Source organism: Salvelinus fontinalis, chromosome 22 (assembly GCF_029448725.1).
Source record: "Salvelinus fontinalis isolate EN_2023a chromosome 22, ASM2944872v1, whole genome shotgun sequence".
In the NCBI taxonomy this organism is placed as follows: domain Eukaryota; kingdom Metazoa; phylum Chordata; class Actinopteri; order Salmoniformes; family Salmonidae; genus Salvelinus; species Salvelinus fontinalis.
Window position 1 is genome coordinate 845,942 of NC_074686.1, and position 23,224 is coordinate 869,165.

General features: G+C 43.9%; 1 protein-coding gene across 8 annotated transcripts in view; it reads right to left on the reverse strand.

Moving 5' to 3' along the window:
* Window positions 1-7,917, reverse strand: part of ubap2l (ubiquitin associated protein 2-like) — a 79,963-nt gene extending 72,046 nt beyond the window's left edge. For 7 of the 8 annotated variants that reach the window (XM_055875844.1, XM_055875845.1, XM_055875841.1 and 4 more), the window contains exon 1: window positions 7,668-7,886. The gene's annotated coding sequence lies outside the window, so the exon portion shown is untranslated. Of the gene's footprint in view, window positions 1-7,667 lie in introns of all 8 variants that reach the window. The other variant, XM_055875839.1, reaches the window with a different exon arrangement.
* Window positions 7,918-23,224: the final 15,307 nt, after the last annotated feature.

Consider the following 23,224-nt stretch of genomic DNA (forward strand, 5'->3'; position numbering starts at 1 on the left):
TGCTAATGTTATTATTTTAGATGTAGTTTGCACACAAAAAAGTGCATAGTGCTGCTAATTGTATTTGTTGTTTGTTGGTTTTCAATATAAAACTTTGTGAAATGATTTCAGTGTGTGTGTGTGTGTATCAGTACTTTTTGAACATTTCCAGCACATTTTAACAATACCCTCGATAATACTGATAACCGTATTCATTTTGGTCACTATAATCGTGATATGAAATTTTTATCCCGTTTCATCTCTACTACCCACTCAATTTAAATCACTTGAGGTAGGAAATCAGACAACCCCAAGTTACCCTACAATTGACCCGTGTTGCATTTAGCCTCACTCTCCTCTATGCACTCGAAGCTTCTTACAGAGTGGTAAGGTGCTCAACACTCCGGTTTAAAAAATTGTGCAGTTTCCGTATATTTTAGGACTTGAGAAATGAAGTAGGGAAAAAAAACTAGGATCAACCTCTTTTTAACAACGCCCATTAAAACTGCAGTTTTCCCCACGATTGCAAGAATTGTTGTGCACTGACTGCTTGTCAGAATGCAGGTTTCCCTCCCTTTGGCACTCATATGCCCCTCGAGAGGAATATTTATCTCGCATAGAACAAGCCAATTAGATAAATAGATTAACCATTATACTATGTGGTTGACTGACTTTTCTATTCTTAACTTCTGTTTGTAGAGAAAAAGTAAATGTGGACAGTTCTAGCATCTTCAGTACGCTTTGACAAAAAAAAATTGGGGCGTGGCAGCTATGATTTTGCTTTGGCGCAGTGCCAAGTGCAAAGAATTTTGTCTCAAAATGCATCAAATGCTATGATGAAACTGGCTCTTATGAGGACTGCCACCGGAAAGGAAGACAGTTACCTCTGATGCAGAGGATAAGTTCATTAGAGTTAACCTTACCTCAGATTGCAGCCCAAATAAATCCTTCATAGAGTTCAAGTAACAGACATCTCAACTGTTCAGAGGAGACTGCATGAATCAGGCCTTCATGGTCAAATTGTTGCAAAGAAACCACTGCTAAAAAGGACAAAAATAAGAAGAGACTTGCTTGGGCAACGAAACACGAGCAATGGACATTAGACCGGTGTAAAAATCTGTCCTTTGGTCTGATGAGTCCAAATTAGATTTTTGGTTCTAACCGCCGTGTCTTTGTGAGGCGCAGAGTAGGTGAACGGATGATCTCCACATGTGTGGTTCTCACCGTGAAGCATGGAGGAGATGGGGTAACGGTGCTTTGCTGGTGACACTGATTTATTTAGAATTCAAGGCACACTTAATCAGCATGGCTAACAACATTCTGCAGTGATACACCATCCATCTGATTTGCGCTTAGTGGGACTATCATTTGTTTTTCAACAGGTCAATGACCCAAAACACACCTTCAGACTGTATATGGGCTATTTGACCAAGGAGAGTGTGGAGGCCAGGTTATCTAAAGCAGCACTCCATCAATAACCCAATGTCCTATGGGACTTACGGTCGGTTATGATACACCCTGGGATCGAACCTGGGTCTGTAGTGATGAGGGTTTTTTTTACAGTTCAGCTTAAGGTTAGCAGTGTGGGTTATATGAAGGTTTCAAATCACATTTTAAGTAGTAATGGGGAGAGAAATCGATAGTTATATATCGGGATACTATTTGAATATATATCGTATAATTTTTGTAATATCACAACAACAAAAAATTTGCACAAGTTTCCTGTATCAATAACCTTTATTTTTCCTTCATAGCTTGTCCACCATCCTTTGAAATAGGAAGCCGATTTGTTTTCATGACAGTTCAAAACTTATTCTCATGGCTCGCTTTACCATCTGCTGCATATGGTGAGCAATCTGTTTGGTACATCAAATAGCCATATACTGTTCAAAAATATAAAAATGCAACATGTACAGTATTGGTCCAATGTTTCATGAGCTGAAATAAAATATCCCAGAAATGTTTCCTATGCACAAGAAGTGTATTTATCTCAAATGTTGTGCACAAATGTGTTTACACCCCTTTTAGTGAGCATTTCTTCTTTGCCAAAATAATCCATCCACCTGAATGGTGTGGCATATCAAAAAGCTGATTAAACAGCATGATCATGACACAGGTGCACCTTGTGCTGGGGACAACAGGCCACTAAAATGTGCAGTTGTCACAATACAATGCCACAGATGTCTTAAGTTGAGGTAGTGTGCAATTGGAATGCAGACTGCAGGAAAGTCTAACAGAGCTGTTGCCAGAGAATTTTATGTTAATTTCTCTACCATAAGCCTCCTTCACTATTATTTGAGACTTTAGCAGTATGTCCAACCAAACACACAACCTCTACCACGTGTAACCACACCAACCCAGGACCTCCACATCCGGCTTCTTCACCTGCGGGATAGTCGGAATGAGGTGCTGAGGAGTATTTATGTCTGTATAAAGTCCTTTTGTGGGGGAAAACTCATTCTGATTGGCTGGGCCGAGCTCCCCAGTGGGTGGGCCTATGCATTCCCAAGTCACCATGGCTGCGCCCCTGCCCAGTCATGTGAAATCCATAAATTAGAACCTAATGAATTTAATTCAATTGACTGATTTCCTTCTATGAACTGTATCTCAGTAAAATTGTTGAATTTTACATTTATATTTCTGTTCAGTATAGAATCGTGAGAATAGCAATACATATCGTTTAGGCAAATAAATAAAAAACACACAACCCGGAAGGCCAAAGTTAGTTACTTTAATGACCCATGGCTCGTATTTCTGTGTGTTATGTTATAATTAACTCTATGATTTGATAGAGCAGTCTGAGCGATGGTGGGCACCAGCAGGCTCGTAAGCAGTCATTCAAACAGCACTTTTGTGCGTTTTGCCAGCAGCTCTGCTGTTTATGAATTCAAGCCCATCAACTCCCGATGTGAAATGGCTAGCTAGTTAGCAGGGTGCGCGCTAATAGCGTTTCAAACATCACTCGCTCTGAGACTTGGTGTAGTTGTTCCCCTTGCTCGGCATGGGTAACGCTGCTTCGAGGGTGGCTGTTGTCGATGTGTTCCTGGTTCGAGCCCAGGTAGCGGCGAGGAGAGGGATGGAAGCTATACTGTTACACTGGCAATACTAAAGTGCCTATAAGAACATCCAATAGTCAAAGGTACAGTGGGGAGAACAAGTATTTGAAACACTGCCCATTTTGCAGTGTTTCCTACTTACAAAGCATGTAGAGGTCTGTAATTTTTATCATAGGTACACTTCAACTGTGAGACGGAATCTAAAACAAAAATCCAGAAAATCACATTGTATGATTTTTAAGTAATGCATTTGCATTTTATTGCATGACATAAGTATTTGATACATCAGAAAAGCAAAACTTAATATTTGGTACAGAAACTTTTGTTTGCAATTACAGAGATCATACGTTTCCTGTAGTTCTTGACCAGGTTTGCACACACTGCAGTAGGAATTTTGGCCCACTCCTCCATACAGACCTTCTCCAGATCCTTCAGGTTTCGGGGCTGTCACTGGGCAATACTGCCTTTCAGCTCCCTCTAAAGATTTTCTATTGGGTTCAGGTCTGGAGACTGGCTAGTCCACTCCAGGACCTTGAGATGCTTCTTACGGAGCCACTCCTTAGTTGCCCTGGCTGTGTGTTTCGGGTCGTTGTCATGCTGGAAGACCCAGCCACGACCCATCTTCAATGCTCTTACTGAGGGAAGGAGGTTGATGGCCAAGATCTCGCGATACATGGCCCCATCCATCCTCCCCTCAATACGGTGCAGTCGTCCTGTCCCCTTTGCAGAAAAGCATCCCCAAAGAAAGATGTTTCCACCTCCATGCTTCACGGTTGGGAGGGTGTTCTTGGGGTTGTACTCATCCTTCTTCTTCCTCCAAACACGGCAAGTGGAGTTTAGACTAAAAAGCTCTATTTTTGTCTCATCAGACCACATGACCTTCTCCCATTCCTCCTCTGGATCATCCAGATGGTCATTGGCAAACTTCAGACGGGGCTGGACATGCGCTGGCTTGAGCAGGGGGACCTTGCGTGCGCTGCAGGATTTTAATCCATGACGGCGTAGTGTGTTACTAATAGTTTTCTTTGAGACTGTGGTCCCAGCTCTCTTCAGGTCATTGACCAGGTTCTGCCGTGTAGTTCTGGGCTGATCCCTCACCTTCCTCATGATCATTGATGCCCAACGAGGTGAGATCTTGCATGGAGCCCTAGACCGAGAGTGATTGACCGTCATCTTGAACTTCTTCCATTTTCTAATAATTGCGCCAACAGTTGTTGCCTTCTCACCAAGCTGCTTGCCTATTGTCCTGCAGCCCATCCCAGTCTTGTGCAGATCTACACTTTTATCCCTGATGTCCTTCCACAGCTCTCTGGTCTTGGCCAGTGTGGAGAGGTTGGAGACTGTTTGATTGAGTGTGTGGACAGGTGTCTTTTATACAGGTAACGAGTTCAAACAGGTGCAGTTAATACAGGTAATGAGTGAAGAACAGGAGGGCTTCTTAAAGAAAAACAGGTCTGTGAGAACCAGAATTCTTACTGGTTGGTAGGTGATCAAATACTTATGTCATGCAATAAAATGCTAATAAATTACTTAAAAATCATACAATGTGATTATCTGGATTTTTGTTTTAGATTCCGTCTCTCACAGTTGAAGTATGATAAAAATTACAGACCTCTACATGCTTTGTAAGTAGGAAAACATGCAAAATCGGCAGTGTATCAAATACTTGTTCTCCCCACTGTATATTAAATACAAATCGTATAGAGAGAAATAGTCCTATAATAACTACAACCTAAAACTTCTTACCTGGGAATATTGAAGACTCATGTTAAAAGGAACCACCAGCTTTCATATGTTCTCATGTTCTGAGCAAGGAACTTAAACGTTAGCTTTCTTACATGGCACATATTGCACTTTTACTTTCTTCTCCAAACACTTTGTTTTTACATTATTTAAACACGTTTCATTATTGGAGGCTAAATTGACTTTATTGATGTATTATATTAAGTTAAAATAAGTGTTCATTCAGTATTGTTGTAATTGTCATTATTACAAATAAATGTAAAAAAACGTCCGATTAATCGGTATCGGCTTTTTATGGTCCTCCAATAATCGGTATCGGCGTTGAAAAATCATTATCGGTCGACCTCTACTTTAGTATTCTCTCTGGTATGCAATCTGGTTTCCGCTCAGGTTATGATGTGTCACTGCAACCGTAAAGGTCCTGAATGATGTCACCATTGCCCTTGATTCTAAGCAATGTTGTGCTGCTATTTTTATTGACTTGGTCAAAGCTTTTGATACGGTAGACCATTCCATTCTTGTGGGCCGGCAAATGAGTATTGGTGTCTCAGGGGGGTCTTTGGCCTGGTTTGCTAACTACCTCAAAGAGTGCAGTGTATAAAGTCAGAAAGTCTCAGCCACTGCCTGTCAACAGGGGAGTATGCAAAGGCTCGATCCTAGGCCCCATGCTCTTCACAATTTATATAAAAATAGCTCAGGCAGTAGGAAGCGCTCACCCATTCATATGCAAATAATAGTCTTATACTCAGCAGGCCCCTCCCCGGGCTTTGAGTTAAATGCTCTACAACAAAGCTTTCTTAGTGTCCAACAAGATCTCTCTACCCTTAACCTTGTTTTTAACACCTCCAAAACAAAGGTCATATGGTTTGGCATAAAGAATGCCCCTCCCCACAGGTGTGATTACTACCTGAGGGTTTAGCGCTTGAGGTAGTCACCTCATACAAGTACTTGGGAGTATGGCTAGATGGTACACTGTCCTTCTCTCATCACATATCAAAGCTGCATGCTAAAATTCAATCTAAACTTGGTTTCCTCTATCGTAAATGCACCTCTTTCACCCCAGCTGCCAAACTAAGCCTGATTCAAATGACCATCCTACCCATGCTAGATTACGGAGACAATTTATAGATCGGCAGGTAAAGGTTCTCTCGAGCGGACAGATGTTCTTTACCATTCGGACATCAGATTTGCCACCAATGCTCCTTATAGGACACATCACTGCACTGCACTCCTCTGGAAGCTGGTCCTCTCTGTATACCTATCGCAAGACAGACACACTGGTTGATGCTCAAGTCTAAAACCCTCAGAGTCCTCACTCACCCCTATTTGAGATACCTACTGCAGCCCTCATCCTCTACATACGACATCCGTTCTGCCAGTCACATTCTGTTAAAGGTCCCCAAAGCACACATCCCTGGGTCGCTCCTCTTTTCAGTTTGCTGCAGCTAGCGACTGGAACAAGCTGCAACAAACACTCAAACTGGACAGTTTTATCCCATATCTCTTCATTCAAAGACTCAATCATCAACACTTACTGGACAGTTCCGTGGCTGCTTTACGTGATGTATTGTTGTCTCTACCTTCTTGCCCTTTGTGCTGTTGTCTGTGCCCAATAATGTTTGTACCATGTTATCGTCATGTGTTGCTACCATACTGTGTTGTCATGTGATATGTTGTTGACTTAGGTCTGGCTTTATGTAGTGTCTCGTGATGTGTGTTTTGTCCTATATTTATATTTTATTTTTAATCCTAGCCCCCATCCCAGAATGAGGCCGTCATTGTAAATAAGAATGTTTTCTTAACTGACCTGCCTAGTTAAATAAAAGGTTAAATTAAAAATCGTAGTAGCACTGAAGAATCACTTAATGCACTTAAGAATGATAATATATCATGAGACCCCTGGCAATTCCCAGCCCTAATTTTCATTAGTGAACTTGTGGAAATAAACTGGGTTTATGACTTTGTGGTTAATGTAACGACCCATCCAAAGTGATGGTTAACTAACGTTAACTATTTGGTTGTAACTAAGTGAGCTAATTGGACAATTAACTGCATCTACCTAGCTAGCTAACGTTAACTAATTAACTTTAATTGGGTAACATTAGATAACTCGCTTTAGTATATGCAAATACGGCCCGATGAAATGAGAGTTCGTTTACTAATTGAGACCAGGCAGATTAAGTTTGTCCTACATTTGCTGGGAAGTTAGCTAGCAAACGTCAACTAAAAATAACTACTAGGTAGCTTGCTAGCATGTTTTAACGGTGTCTACTAGCGAACGATGCAACATCACTATGGATATATTCTCAACATGTTTTTATTTAGCTGACGTTAGCGCGCTAATTAGCTATTAGTGTCTTTGGCTTAACTAGGCTAGCTAACGTTACATAAACCCCATGAATATTATTAAACTAAAACCATTAGTTAGCTAGTCAACATCAGGTATTTCAAGAAATATAATTGTTTCGAAAACATTGGACTAACATTTAACTAGCTAAGATGCTATGTCATTTTTTTAGGGGACATCCAGCTAACGTTAGCTTTATCTAAGTTGTCGATGAGATTCCGTTTTTCTCAGCCTCGACGATGGCGAAGAGAAGACTTACTAACAGTCAGCATTGCAGCTAGCTAACTACATTGTTGTTCTCAACAACTCAAATCATCACCGTTAGCCTAACTTATCAACATGTTCATTCGTACCGCATGCTATTGAGCCCACAGACGCATAGGCCGCACATTAACGTGGTAATTAATGCACAAATTGCACTATGCAGAAACAAGGCACTTCTTTGGAAACGCTACCGATGTGTTCTTGTATACACAAACACAACACCGAGGCTCTAGGTAGGCCCGTAGGCCCAAAATAATGAAAATAAATGATATACTGACCAGAAACCCAGTTGAAGTCTGATATTTTGCAACACAACCGACCAAGCGGTCTCTGTCGACCTCCTAGTAGGAATTCAACTATATAAAACCCCGAGAATAATACACGTATCTATGTGAGGAATTATGCCGAACCGACTCGCGCAGACAATAAGCTAGGGACTTAGAATGTACCTTTTTCTTTTCCACTCTGACGCTGCATATAGCTCCGTCATGTGGTTGACTGGGCGCTTCAAGGAAGCTAGACATTCGACACGTGGTCACCCACCTCTAAGAACTGCAATAAAATAGATAAACTAAAATATTTTGTGATTTCCTATCCTAGACTGTCCGATTTTTCTTACTGATTGGGTGTTTAGCGTGATCACTATAAGGCTAAGAATATACAGCACCAGTCAAAAGTTGACACCTACTTATTCAAGGGGTTTTCTTTATTGTATAATAGCGGAGACATCAAAACCATTAAATAACATATGGAATCATGTGGTAACAAAGTGTTAAGGCAAAATATATTGTATATTTTAGATTCTTCAAAGTAGCTACCCTTTGCCTTGACAGCTTTGCACACTTGGCAAGTGTGTGGAAAGCTGATTTGTTGAACACTTTTTTGGTCACTACATGATTCCATATGTGTTATTTCATAGTTGGTCTTTACTATTATTCTACAATGTTGAAAATAGTAAAAATAAAAACCCTTGAATGAGTAGATGTCCAAACTTTTGACTGGTATTGTACATGGAATATGAACGGATCATTCAAAGGAGCGGCAACAAGCACTAGGGCAAAACACAAGTGTCTTCACATTCTCGAATGCAACTTGACATCTGTCCAACCAAATTTACTGCACCTAAGCCTTAATAGGGATAGTTCCCTTTTTTTCCCCCCAATTTTTGCCTAAAATGACATACCCAAATAAACTGCCTGTAGCTCAGGCCCTGAAGCAAGGATATGCATATTCTTGGTACCATTTGAAAGGAAACATTGAAGTTTGTGGAAATGTAAATTGAATGTAGGAGAATATATCACTATAGATCTGGTAGAAGAAAATCAAAAAGTATATTTTTTGCCACCATCTTTGAAATGCAACAGAAAGGTCCCAAATCTAGCCATCACTCTGGTTGTAATTCTGATTGTGTCCAGAAGATGGGATCGGTGCATGCGCAAAGTTTCAGGCGGATAACTTGAAGTATGAGCAAACTACATGACATTTAGTGTGAAATCACCCAGGTACATTTAGGCAAATCGTGAAGGAAACATTTACGTTCACATTATATTTTTCTGCAAGAATATGGTCAAATCTGTTTACTTGGACTTTGATTTTGCTTTTCCAGTATTAGTAGCCATATAAGTTCAACATTTGCAAAACACCCTGTTTTCATAACTATCCATATTCTTATAATTTTTGTCCAAAAGGAAAAGTCTTGCTGTCGCACAAGTTTAGCAGCAACATTTTGCAACAGATACAGGGTTTCCTTTACTCCCGTAAAGCCCAGCTCATTGGCTATTTAGCTAGCTTTGTTTGACCCCAATTGGTGGAGTTAGTCAAGTTTAGACCGCCCGCGTCATCGGCGTGTCATGAAGTCTTCGCTCTGACCAAATTTGGTGTCCTATAAGATATACTACACTCCTAATGATATAGGGAAGTCTGGTTACGTTCTAGGATCTCTGAGGAAGAAATATAAAAGGGGTTTGACTGGTTGAAACATTTAGGGTTAGATTTTCACAAATTCCTTTCTTTGCAAAATGAACGCGTGGAAATACAAAATCGATCGTGCATGCTATATGGACCTTTCAGGATATGAAAAAAGGATTTTATCTAACAAAACACTTCATGTCATCTCTGGGACCCTTTGGATAATAAATCAGAGCAAGATCTCAGAATGTAAGTACACATTTCACCTTGGGGTGAATTTATCAAACCTATCACTGTGAAAATAAGTGTTTTGTTCGGGGCTATCAAACAATAGCATGGCATTTTTTCTCAGTAATAGCTACAGTAAATTGGACAGTGCAGTTATATTCAGAATTTAAGCATTCAGCCGATATAATGCACTTATATGTACTGACATTTGTTATTTCTCTAAAATCTGCGATCGTGACACACGGCGCTGCATGATTTACAACTGCCCTGTTGATGGGACGCCTAAACCTATTAAGCAAGTCGGTCAGGGGAGCTGCCACTGAGGAGAAGTTCTTAAAGAAGCTTCGATAATAACCAACCATAATCGAGAAAACGCATAAGCTCCTTCATAGTCATGGGATGGGACACTGCTCGACAGCTTCCACTTTAGCATGCACTGGGCGAACCACGTTCTGACAGAACACTTTGCCCAGATAAGCGCAAACTCACATTTGGCCAGATTAACGATCAAACAGCGCTTGTATACGTTGGACATGCAGAGACCAGGTATCACTATAAAAATGACCACATCATCCAAATAACATCCGTCCAGACCAGAGACAACACGGTTCATGAGGCCCTGAAATGTTACAGGGGCATTATGCAACCAAAAGGCATAACTGTGTATAAGAACACAGTCCAGAGGTTGTGATGAAAGCACACTTCTCCCTTGCTCTCAGAAACTAGGGGACCTGGCCAGTACCCTTTTAGAAGATCGAACTTGCTCACCCTGCACTTAGGAGTTACAATCAGTTCTGTTCAGACACATTGCACACCACCATGGAAGGACCAGTAAACGTCACCTGAAAAGGATAACCTACAATAGGTAACAGCTAAAACCTGGAAACCAGGACTAAATTGTCTATGTTCAGACCAACATTCATAAATATGCTTAATCTTTACTTGTGCACTTTAGTTTCTCTTTTGCCATTTTACCAGCAGAGAACAGTCTTACCAGTCTAAACCACTGACATAAAGAGTACATTTAGTGGTGGCTCTGTTTCCCACCTGTCCTGCAACACAGCCAGAGGGTCACACACTGAATTACCAAAAACCAGATCAGTCAGACTAAATCTTATACTCTCCTAGACAACTTCTCTAGCTGCCAACAGTAACCTTCCCAATCACAATCTAGATCTGTATGGGATGCACAGGAGAGACTTCAGGGTTTGATGAAAACGTTCTAATGCACCCTGAGACTGTGCATGATAGGCAGAGAACTGCTACACTTGACAGAGCTGCTGTAGACAGAGCTGCTGCAAACATGTGAGAGGTAAAATTAGAGCCTTTGTCACTGAATGAATACCAAATACAGAGATGAACTGAGATAGCCTTCACAACAGACTTGGTAGTTAGTGCGTAGCAGATAAGCAGCAGGGTACCTGGTTGCAAGGCACGTCACTAAGCAAATTTGTATTTTATTTTTTATTTCACCTTTATTTAACCAGGTAGGCTAGTTGAGAACAAGTTATCATTTGCAACTGCAACCTGGCCAAGATAAAGCATAGATAAAGCATAGCAGTGTGAACAGACAACAACAGAGTTACACATGGAGTAAACAATAAACAAGTCAATAACATAGTAGGGGGAAAAAGAAAAAAAAGAGAATCTATGTACAATGTGTGCAAAAGGCATGAGGAGGTAGGCAATAAATAGGCCATAGGAGCGAATAATTACAATTTAGCAGATTAACACTGGGGTGATAAATCATCAGATGATCATGTGCAAGGAGAGATACTGGTGTGCAAAAGAGCACAAAAGTAAATAAAAACAGTATGGGGATGAGGTAGGTAAATTGGGTGGGCTATATAACGATGGACTATGTACAGCTGCAGCGATCGGTTAGCTGCTCAGATAGCAGATGTTTAAAGTTGTTGAGGGAGATAAGTCTCCAACTTCAGAGATTGTTGCAATTCGTTCCAGTCGCAGGCAGCAGAGAACTGGAAGGAAAGGCGGCCAAATGAGGTTTTGGCTTTAGGGATGATCAGTGAGATACACCTGCTGGAGCGCGTGCTACGGGTGGGTGTTGCCATCGTGACCAGTGAACTGAGATAAGGCGGCGCTTTACCTAGCATAGCCTTGTAGATGACCTGGAGCCAGTGGGTCTGACGACGAACATGTAGCGAGGGCCAGCCGACTAGAGCATACAGGTCGCAGTAGTGGGTGGTATAAGGTGCTTTAGTAACAAAACGGATGGCACTGTGATAAACTGCATCCAGTTTGCTGAGTAGAGTATTGGAAGCTATTTTGTAGATGACATCGCTGAAGTCGAGGATCGGTAGGATAGTCAGTTTTACTAGGGTAAGTTTGGCGGCGTGAGTGAAGGAGGCTTTGTTGCGAAATAGAAAGCCGACTCTAGATTTGATTTTGGATTGGAGATGTTTGATATGAGTCTGGAAGGAGAGTTTGCAGTCTAGCCAGACAACTAGGTACTTATAGATGTCCACATATTCTAGGTAGGAACCATCCAGGGTGGTGATGCTAGTCGGGCGTGGGGGTGTAGGCAGCGACCGGTTGAAAAGCATGCATTTGGTTTTACTAGCTTTTAAGAGCAGTTGGAGGCCACGGAAGGAGTGTTGTATGGCATTGAAGCTCGTTTGGAGGTTAGATAGCACAGTGTCCAAGGAAGGGCCAGAAGTATACAGAATGGTGTCGTCTGCGTGGAGGTGGATCAGAGAATCACCAGCAGCAAGAACAACATCATTGATGTATACAGAGAAAAGAGTCGGCCCGAGAATTGAACCTTGTGGTACCCCCATAGAGACTGCCAGAGGACCGGACAACAGGCCCTCCGATTTGACACACTGAACTCTGTCTGCGAAGTAGTTGGTGAACCAGGCAAGGCAGTCATTAGAAAAACCGAGGCTACTGAGTCTGCCGATAAGAATATGGTGATTGACAGAGTCGAAAGCCTTGGCCAGGTCGCTGAAGGCGGCTGCACAGTACTGTCTTTTATCGATGGCGGTTATGATATCGTTTAGTACCTTGAGCGTGGCTGAGGTGCACCCGTGACCGGCTCGGAAACCGGATTGCACAGCGGAGAAGGTACAGTGGGATTCGAGATGGTCAGTGATCTGTTTGTTGACTTGGCTTTCGAAGACCTTAGGCAGGGCAGGATGGATATAGGTCTGTAACAGTTTGGGTCCAGGGTGTCTCCCCCTTTGAAGAGGGGGATGACCGCAGCAACTTTCCGATCCTTGGGGATCTCAGATGATACAAAGGAGAGGTTGAACAGGCTGGTAATAGGGGGTGCGACAATGGCGGCGGACAGTTTCAGAAATAGAGGGTCCAGATTGTCAAGCCCAGCTGATTTGTATGGGTCCAGGTTTTGCAGCTCTTTCAGAACATCTGCTATCTGGATTTGGGTAAAGGAGAAGCTGGGGAGGCTTGGGCGAGTAGCAGCGCGGGGGGGCGGAGCTGTTGGCCAAGGTTGGAGTAGCCAGGAGGAAGGCATGGCCAGCCGTTGAGAAATGCTTGTTGAAGTCTTCGATTATCACGGATTTATCGGTGGTGACCGTGTTACCTAGCCTCAGTGCAGTGGGCAGCTGGGAGGAGGTGCTCTTGTTCTCCATGGACTTTACAGTGATAGCTATAAAATAGCTACTGCCTGACTTAAAGCGGGGCAAAGGACCAACAGTTAATGACCAAATGTTCAAAAGGCTGACGAACAGCAGGAATAGGATACAGAGGAGCAGGTTTAATTGACTAATTTTGCTTACCAGTCAACTACCATGTATGATATGCTTTAACATAAGCAGAGATGTCACACTTAAACTTTGGACAGAAAAAGTAATGCAAAATAGTGTTTTTCCTAAATCCCAATGTCCAGCAACATGATCATGGGAGATATGAAGCATTGTCTGGCAAAACTTAGAGGACACTACAATCTGCATGGTGGGATCACCTACAAAGTTTTCCCCATGAAACACCCACCTGCTAGCTAGCATACTGTTCTGAAGCGAGTAACCTTGTGCAGAGCTTGCCATCCTATCAGCTGGGAACACTTAAATAGCTCCTTCAAAGAGGGGCCATCCTGATGTTCCTTCTCCAAATCACTACGAGAAGCTGCGGCAAAGGCGAGTCAAGCGGATCTATAACAGACATAGAATTTTGTTCAGTTACTGACACCTCACGTCACAAGCTGGATAAATAACTGGACTGTCTGGAGAGTTCTAACTCAGAAGCTGGGGTTTGCTGTATAACCACACAAGCTGGTGCCACCCCAGCCCAGACCTGTACACCAGCTAGCTGGTTACCCAGACTAAGCTCAATACCCTCAACTGGTAGATGAGGGGACACCAACCTTTCACAGGATCTGAGTCAAGTTGCAATGTATACACAGGAAAAACAAACCCCATCCCACGAATTAATATAGAATCAACTGCATCTGACTCAAGAGAATGGCAATACGGATTTTCAAACAAATTATTCCACAGAGCATGTCTCGCAAGATTTTGACAGGTATTTTCTCATCACCTACCAGGGAGATGGAATCCTCAGAAATGTATGCAGCATAGTCAGAAGCACTGGCTTTTCCAGAAGGTCCTGCATGCTTCTCAAGCTGAGATATAGTACTTGGATTAAGTGACACAGCTAGGCCAGAAAGCTATACTTTTGAGTTGCCACCAGAATGTTTTGCTTTGACAGGATATTCATTTTTCCAATGTCCCTTACAAACTCGGTTCAGATCATTTCTATCTCGTACGGCACGATCAACGTTAGAACATTGATCTACTCTCAGCCTTAAACTTTTGGCGAGGGGAGGCGTACTCTTTACGGGCAGTTTCATTATGACTACATGGATCCATTAAAAAAAAGCTTTTACAGATCAAGACACTCATCTGAGAACTGCTGCCACACTAGGAGTTCACCTTCTGCTCACTAATAGAAAGCTGCATCACACTGGTACTGAATTCTTGGCTTTTAGACTGGCCTTCATAATGTCTTTCAATTGCTTATGATCCAATATTGTAGTACTCAGTCTGTGCTATCTGCTCTTTAGTACACTGCTCCAAACGGGCAATTTACTAGCCATGATAAACACAACTAAAAGAACCAATTTAGACAGACAAAAGACTACACAACTAGTGTTGGTATATAGTGTACACTGATAATGTGAAGGGCAACCAAGACAAAAATGGTACCTCCCCAACCCCATTCTAACTAATTGACCTAACTGACCATATAATCGCAAACCTAGTCTTCGTGCAGATACTGACAGGGGGTATTTATGCAGTGGTTCCATCAGAAAGGCAACAGGAAATACAGTGACTGATCTGAATCCAAGGAAGTGCTTCCAAGGCAATTTATCACAAATTGACCCTACCTGCATCATCCACCACACTAGAGATAAAACAAAATGACTTGATCTTAAAAGGAGATCAGTTCCTGAAACCTACAAGGGGATATGTGGTTCCTACCAACTGAAGTGGACATCCTTACCAAAGCAATATAAAACACATGTACCAGCACCTAAAACCCCAATGGAAATAGAAAAACAAATGGCTTTGTAGACAAACACTGGGGACAAGAGCTGCTTCCCTTCCAGCATCCAACAAAACCCCTAAAGCTTACACAATAAAGGAAAAATCAGGGACATGCCAAAACAAAGACTGCCAAACAAATAGTACCACATTGCATTCTAAGAACTGCAGTAACACAGCTGAACCCAATTTGGCCCCGATTACTACCCCTACACAGAACAGGGTTCAAACCAAATACCAACCCAATTAAATTTGCCAAATTTACAAGTAACATACTACCATATAACCAAAGTCTCCAATTGGACGAGCCCTCACAGTGTTACGACCTGGCTCACAACAACCTGGTTCACAAAGGGAGACCACACATGACTTCAAGGTAACAATTAATACATTTATTAAACTAAATAATAAATGTAACATAAGCTGTGGATGTCTGTATGATCAGTAGTGTAGGTGTTGTATGGTGGAAACAAACCAACAAAAAAAACAAAAGTTAATGGAAGCCAGTCAGAGAAGGATGGGGCCACCCTTTATAGCCTGCAGGCCAAGCCTGCACAGGTGCGCCACATCAGCTGACGATCCTCCCAGCTCTGTCCACTGGCCTCCTGCAACAAGCAGACGACCAAACAGGAAATCCCAGCAGACAGAGTGGGAGAGACTTCACAAGGCTAACGCATACAAAGCAGAAAGAGGACCGTTTCCAAATAATCTGTCAGACAACAAAAATGTTTTTAAAATTTAAGAAGAAAAATTCCTGACGTTTCGCACAATTGGGAAGGGTAAAACTAACCTGCCTCACGACGGTCTAAACCCAGCTCACGTTCCCTATTAGTGGGTGAACAATCCAACGCTTTGTGAATTCTGCTTCACAATGATGCAGATCGCACCGAAATCATCTCTTTCGGGACCTGCAGCCCTCTATAGCAGTCAGTACACAACAGTATGCTCATAATTTCTTAGTATGATCAGATGGTGACAGGGGTCCCAGCAGGGTCAGACAGCAAGGGAATGGAGCTCAGGGAAATTTTGCAGTATATTAACAATATCAGTGAATGATACAAAGTTCCATCTTGAATTGATGGACAGCAGTTTAGGCTTAAAGCTACGGTCTGGGATCTGGGATTAATGGTCATTTCAATTATTGAACCATTGATTCTGTTCTGGGATAATATAATGTCTAAATGTACACCAAGGTCATTCTTTGTCGTGCCTTATTTTAGGGGGATCAGATGGTGACAGGGGTTTCAACAGGGTCAGGCAGCCAGGGAAGACCCGTCTGTGACGGAGGTGAGGTGAATTCTTGCCGATACAATACTTTGTTCTCTCTGTTTAGCAAACACTGGACAAGACAGATGTTATTTTAAGGCAGTCTGACAAACTTCCAAAGTTGATTTCAAAACTTTATCAAGGGTTGATAGAGGCTTTTCCCGATGACACAAAACATGTAAAACAAAAATATGAGGAAGACCTGGTAGAAGCTATTGATGGTGATGAATGAATACAGATATGTTAGAATGCCCAGTCATATTCATATCATCTCTGGCATAAATTACTGCAGTTTAAGACCATCCATAGAACATATATGCCAGTGAAACTGAATAGTTTCTGCACTCAGAAATGTCATTCCTCTGCCGGAGGTGTAAAACACAAAACGGAACATATGTACATATATTATAGTCTTGTGAAGGCTGGCTGAATTCTGGCAAAGAGTATGCTATTTTATCTCAGCATGTCTCCCTTCTCCCTGTTTTTGTTTGCTTGGAAATGTTGATACTGGAGACTGTTATTTGAAGAAACTGTGTAACCAAGCATTTAACAGCCTAACACACCCGAAACCAATAATTAATGTTTCACTAAGATCCTAAAGCTGAGTGGGATGTGTTGGGTTGGAGCACTGCAGGGTGGTGGACCCCTAGGGTCAGGGCGGGGCTACCCAGCTATATTGTGTACAAGTAAAAAGAGCTCTACAGTACTATTAGTCCTATGAGATTAATTATATGGAGGATTTGTTGTTTCTGTGTGTTAATGTATGAGGTGTAGAGTTTTTTTGTTGTTGTTTTTTCCCCAAAATCTTTCCCTTGGGAATAAAACAAATTTAAGGTGTGAACTGGGGAGGAAATTGTGTTTGGAGAGAGTTGAGTTATTGACTAGACTGGTGGGGGTCGGGCGTGCAGGCGGCTCGGACGTTTTAGGAAAGACAATCAAAGGTCTTTGTATTTTTTCAAGAGTTGTTCATTTGTTAGGCTATTGGTTAAAGGTGCAACATGATATTTATGACTGAATTACCTTTGATCTTGTTCAGTCTTATGAATCACTTAAACATATTTAATAATGATATTTTACCGAGCTTGATGACTGTGGGCTTTTTGCTTACTATTTGTTCTAAATAGAGATGCCATATTGGAATGTGTAATATTTCTGAAAATTAGCTTTAGATACCCAAACAAATTCTGGGGGAGGACACCCCACCTCTAAAACCAAATTGGCGCCCCTGAGGAGAAGTGCTCTATTATCATAAGAGACGTATACTTGGATTACGGAAGAGGAATGGAGGGGAAAAGAGAGGCAGAGGAGGTTGGAGAGAGGAAGAGGGTGAGCTTGAATTGGTTAAAAATGGAGGGAAAAAGGGAAATGGTTTGTTGAAGAAGAATGTTAGAAAGTGTAAGCAGAGTGAGCTGTACACCGGATCGAAGAGATGAGGAGAAATGGAAGTAAATGAGGGCGAAGTATCAGAGGTGGTAAGTGTGGTAAAGTTCTTGGAGCACGAGGCTTGCACCGTGGGCAGGATAAAGATGAGTCTGTGACGGTAGTGACATTTTTTGAAAAAGTGGACCCTTGCCTTTTGGCTGATTCATTTGTGGTTTCAGGGTGGTTGAAAACGTAGTTAAGTGCTGTGGAATCGGTGAAGGTAACCCAAAGCATAGTCGTGGGAAGTAGGGGTGCTGCGGATGCTGCCGCACCCCCCGAAAAATCTGAATAAAAGAAAAATATGTATAGTTGAAGTCAGAAGTTTACATACACTTAGGTTGGTGTAACGGCTTCCGTCGTTGGAAAGAGAGGAGGACCAAGATGCAGCGTGAATATCATCCATATTTAATGGGAAATACTTAAACACCGAACAAAACAACAAAAAGGAACGAAGACGATACAGTCCCGTAACGTGAACACTAAACACTGGTACAGGAACAATCACCCACAAACAAACAGTGAAAACAGGCTACCTTAATATGGTTCCCAATCAGAGACAATGACAAACACCTGCCTCTGATTGAGAACCATATTAGGCCAAACAACAAACCCAACATAGAAACACAAAACATAGAATTCCCACCCAGCTCACGTCCTGACCAACGTAACAAAGACTAAACAAAGGAAATAAGGTCAGGAACGTGACAGTAACCCCCCCCCCCCCCCCCCCAAGGTGCGGACTCCGGCCGCAAAACCTGAACCTGTAGGGGAGGGTCTGGGTGGGCATCTGTCCACGGTGGCGGCGCTGGACATGGCCCCCACCCCACCATAGTTAATCCCCGCTTCCGTGGCCTCCTCTTAACGGCGACCCTCCAAATGAACCCCACTGGACTGATGGTCGCCTCTGGATGGAGGGGCAGCTCTGGACTGAGGGGCAGCTCCGGACTGAGGGGCAGCTCCGGACTGAGGGGCAGCTCCGGACTGAGGGGCAGCTCCGGACTGAGGGGCAGCTCCGGACTGAGGGGCAGCTCCGGACTGAGGGGCAGCTCATGACTGAAGAGCAGCTCATGACTGAAGGGCAGCTCCTGACTGGCGGGCGGCTCCGGCAGCTTCTGACTGGCGTGCGGCTCCGGCAGCTCCTGACTGGCGGGCGGCTCCGGCAGCTCCTGACTGGCGGGCGGCTCCGGCAGGTCCTGACTAACGGGCGGCTCCGGCAGCTCCTGACTAACGGGCGGCTCCGGCAGCTCCTGACTAACGGGCGGCTCCGGCAGCTCCTGACTAACGGGCGGCTCCGGCAGCTCCTGACTGGCGGTCGGCTCTGACGGCTCCGGACAGACGGGCAGCGCAGGCGGCGCTGGGCAGACGGGCAGCGCAGGCGGCGCTGGGCAGACGGGCAGCGCAGGCTGCGCTGGGCAGACGGGCGGCTCAGACGGCGCTGGGCAGACGGGCGGCTCAGATGGCGCTGGGCAGACGGGCAGCGCAGGCGGCGCTGGGCAGACGGGCAGCGCAGGCGGCGCTGGGCAGACGGCATACTCTGGCCTGCTGAGGCGCACAGTAGGCCTGGGGCGTGGTGCCGGAACTGGTGGTACCGGGCTGGAGACACGCACCACAGGGCGAGTGCGTGGAGGAGGAACAGGGCTCTGGAGACGCACTGGAAGCCTGGTGCGTGGTGTTGGCACTGGTGGTACTGGGCTGGTCTGAGGAGGTGGCACCGGATAGACCGGACCGTGAAGGCGTACTGGAGCTCTTGAGCACCGAGCCTGCCCAACCTTACCTGGCTGAATGCTCCCCGTAGCCAGGCCAGTGCTGGGAGGTGGAATAACCCGCACTGGGCTGTGCTGGCGAACCGGGGACACCATGCGTAAGGCTGGTGCCATGTACACCGGCCCGAGGAGACGCACTGGAGACAAGCTGCGTTGAGCTGGCTTCATGGCACCTGGCTCGATGCCCACTCTAGCCCGGCCGATACGTGGAGCTGGGATGTACCGCACCGGGCTATGCACACGTACAGGAGACACCGTGCACTCTTCCACATAACACCGTGTCTGCTCGTACTCCCGCTCTCCACGGTAATCACACACCTCAGGGCGAGTACCGTGTATACTATACGCCAAACCAACAGCTCTCTCTCTTCGGCCTCCTCCAATTTTACCAACAACTCATCGAATGTCTCATAATCTCTCATCCTTTCACTTTCCTCCAATCTGTCCAATAACCCCCCCACACATCCTCCGACTCGTACCTCAATTTCGCCAACTGCTCCTTATGGTAAGCACGGGGAACTGGCTCAGGTCTCCTACTTGACCCAGCCACACTCCCCGTGTGCCCCCCCCCAAGACATTTTTTGGGGAGCCTCTCGGGCTTCCAGCCGCTCTGCCTTGCTAGCTCCTGCTGCTGCCGCTGCTTCCCGTTACCACGCTGCTTGGTCCGAGTTTGGTGGGTGATTCTGTAACGGCTTCCGTTGTTGGAAAGAGAGGAGGACCAAGATGCAGCGTGAATATCATCCATATTTAATGGGAAATACTTAAACACCGAACAAAACAACAAACCGACAAAAAGGAACGAAGACGATACAGTCCCGTAACGTGAACACTAAACACTGGTACACTGGAACAGGAACAATCACCCACAAACAAACAGTGAAAACAGGCTACCTTAATATGGTTCCCAATCAGAGACAATGACAAACACCTGCCTCTGATTGAGAACCATATTAGGCCAAACAACAAACCCAACATAGAAACACAAAACATAGAATGCCCACACAGCTCACGTCCTGACCAACTAAACAAAGACTAAACAAAGGAAATAAGGTCAGGAACGTGACAGTTGGAGTCATTAAAACTCGTTTTTCAACCACTCCACACATTTCTTGTTAACAAACTATAGTTTTGGCAAGTCGGTTAGGACATCTACTTCTGGACATCTGCAGGACATCTGCATGACACAAGTCATTTTTCAAAAATTGTTTACAGACAGATTATTTCACTTATAAATCACTGTATCACAATTCCAGTGGGTCAGAAGTTTACATACACTAAGTTGACTGTGCTTTTAAACAGCTTGGAAAATCACAGAAAATTATGTCATGGCTTTAGAAGCTTCTGGTAGGCTAATTGACATAATTTGAGTCAATTGGAGGTGTACCTGTGGATGTATCTCAAGGCCTACCTTCAAACTCTGTGCCTCTTTGCTTGACATCATGGGAAAATCTAAAGAAATCAGCCAAGACCTCCACGACTGGTTCATCCTTGGGAGCAATTTCCAAACGCCTGAAGGTACCACGTTCATCTGTACAAACAAAAGTACGCAAGTATAATAATTATGGGACCATGCAGCCATCATACCGCTCAGGAAGTAGACATGTTCTGTCTCCTAGAGATGAACGTACTTTGGTGCGAAAAGTGCAAATCAATCCCAGAACAACAGCAGAGGTCCTTGTGAAGATGCTGGAGGAAACAGTTACACAAGTATCTGTATCCACAGTAAAACAAGTCCTATATCGACATAAGCTGAAAGGCCGCTCAGCAAGGAAGAAGCCACTGCTCCAAAACCACCATAAAAAAAGCCAGACTACGGTTTGCAACTGCACATGGGGACCAAGATAGTACTTTTTGGAGAAATGTCCTCTGGTCTGATGGCCATAATGAGAAATGTCCTCAACTGTTTGGCCATAATGACCATCGTCATGTTTGGAGGAAAAAGGGGGATGCTTGCAAGCCGAAGAACACCATCCCAAACGTGAACCACGGGGGTGGCAGCATCATGTTGTGGGGGTGCTTTGCTGCAGGAGGGACTGGTGCACTTCACAAAATAGATGGCATCATGAGGAAGGACAATTATGTGGATATATTGAAGCAACATCTCAAGACATCAGTCAGGAAGTTAAAGCTTGGTCGCAAATGGGTCTTCCAAATGAATGACCCCAAGCATACTTCCAAGTTGTGGCAAAAATGCTTAAGGACAACAAAGTCAAGGTATTGGAGTGGCCATCACAAAGCCCTGACCTCAATCCTATAAAAAAAATGTGTGTACAGAACTGAAAAAGTGTGTGGGAGCAAGGAGACCTACAAACCTGACTCAGTTACACCAGCTCTGTCAGGAGGAATGGGCCAAAATTCACACCAACTTATTGTGGGAAGCTTGTGGAAGGCTACCCAAAACGTTTGACCCAAGTTAAACAATTTAAAGGCAATGCTACCAAATACTAATTGAGTGTATGTAAACTTCTGACCCACTGGGAATGTGATGAAAGAAACCAAAGCTGAAATAAATAATTCTCTCTACTATTATTCTGACATTTCACATTCTTAAAATAAAGTGGTGATCCTAACTGACAGGGAATTTTTACTAGGATTAAATGTCAGGACTTGTGAAAAACTGAGTTTAAATGTATTTGGCTAAGGTGTATGTAAACTTCTGACTTCAACTGTATTTTGGGCCTTTAAAGAAAGGAAAGGGGAATTGTACAACTGAATCGATTCAACTGAAATGTGTCTTCCACATTTATCCCAACCCCTCTGAATCAGAGAGGTGCGGAGGGCTGCCTTAATCGACATCCACGGCGCCCGGGGAACAGTGGGTTAACTGCCTTGCTCAGCAGCAGAACGACAGATTTTTACCTTGTCAGCTCGGGGATTCAATCCAGCAACCTTTCGGTTACTGGCCCAACGCTCCTACCCACAAGGCTACCTGCCACCCCCCAATAGTCCTGTATTAGCGGACCTATATAGCCGAATGCAGCGCGGGCAAAAACTCCCCACATAGCACCTCACCCACAAACTACTTCCCCACTACTATGACCCGAAGTGGCCTTGTGATAATTGTTTGTGTTTCTGTTGGTCAGAGGGAGCAGGTTCTCCATATCAAACGACTGGGGACAAGAGATGTGAATTGTTTTGTGCTCAAGAAAAGGGTGCCATTGAAAGGAGTGATTACTGGGGTAGCCGTAAATATGAAAGAGGACCAACTGAAGGAGAAGATTCCTAGTGTTCGTGATGCTCATCGTTTGGTGCAACAGACAGGGTGGCGTGAGTGGAGAAACAGAAGAGTCGTTGTCTGTTCTTTTGTGTTTTGATGTTGAGTCTTTGCCCGACAAAGTGATGCTAGTATATATCAGTTAGGAGCCATGTGAATAGTAGATCTGTACCAGTACAGAGGGATAGGCCAACAAGTGATATAATGTATGCTTCAGTAAGATTGGATTTTTTGAGTTTATAACAATGGTTATAAACTATACTACAGGGATGGGACGTTAGTCGCAGAAAATGCAGGTTGCGGTGGCAGCTGCAGAGAACTATTTGGATGTACAAGATTTGACGTCAGAGGAGTTACAGGGTGTATTAAGTGGTAGTGTCCCGTCCTTTCAGGCTGTTGGCCTGAGGTACGACTAGTTAGATTTAGTGGAGTAGGGTGGTATTTTTTTTGTTTTGTTGTTTGGTACTTTTACCAAACAAGGTCGAGAGCCATGCGTCCTTCGAAACACGACC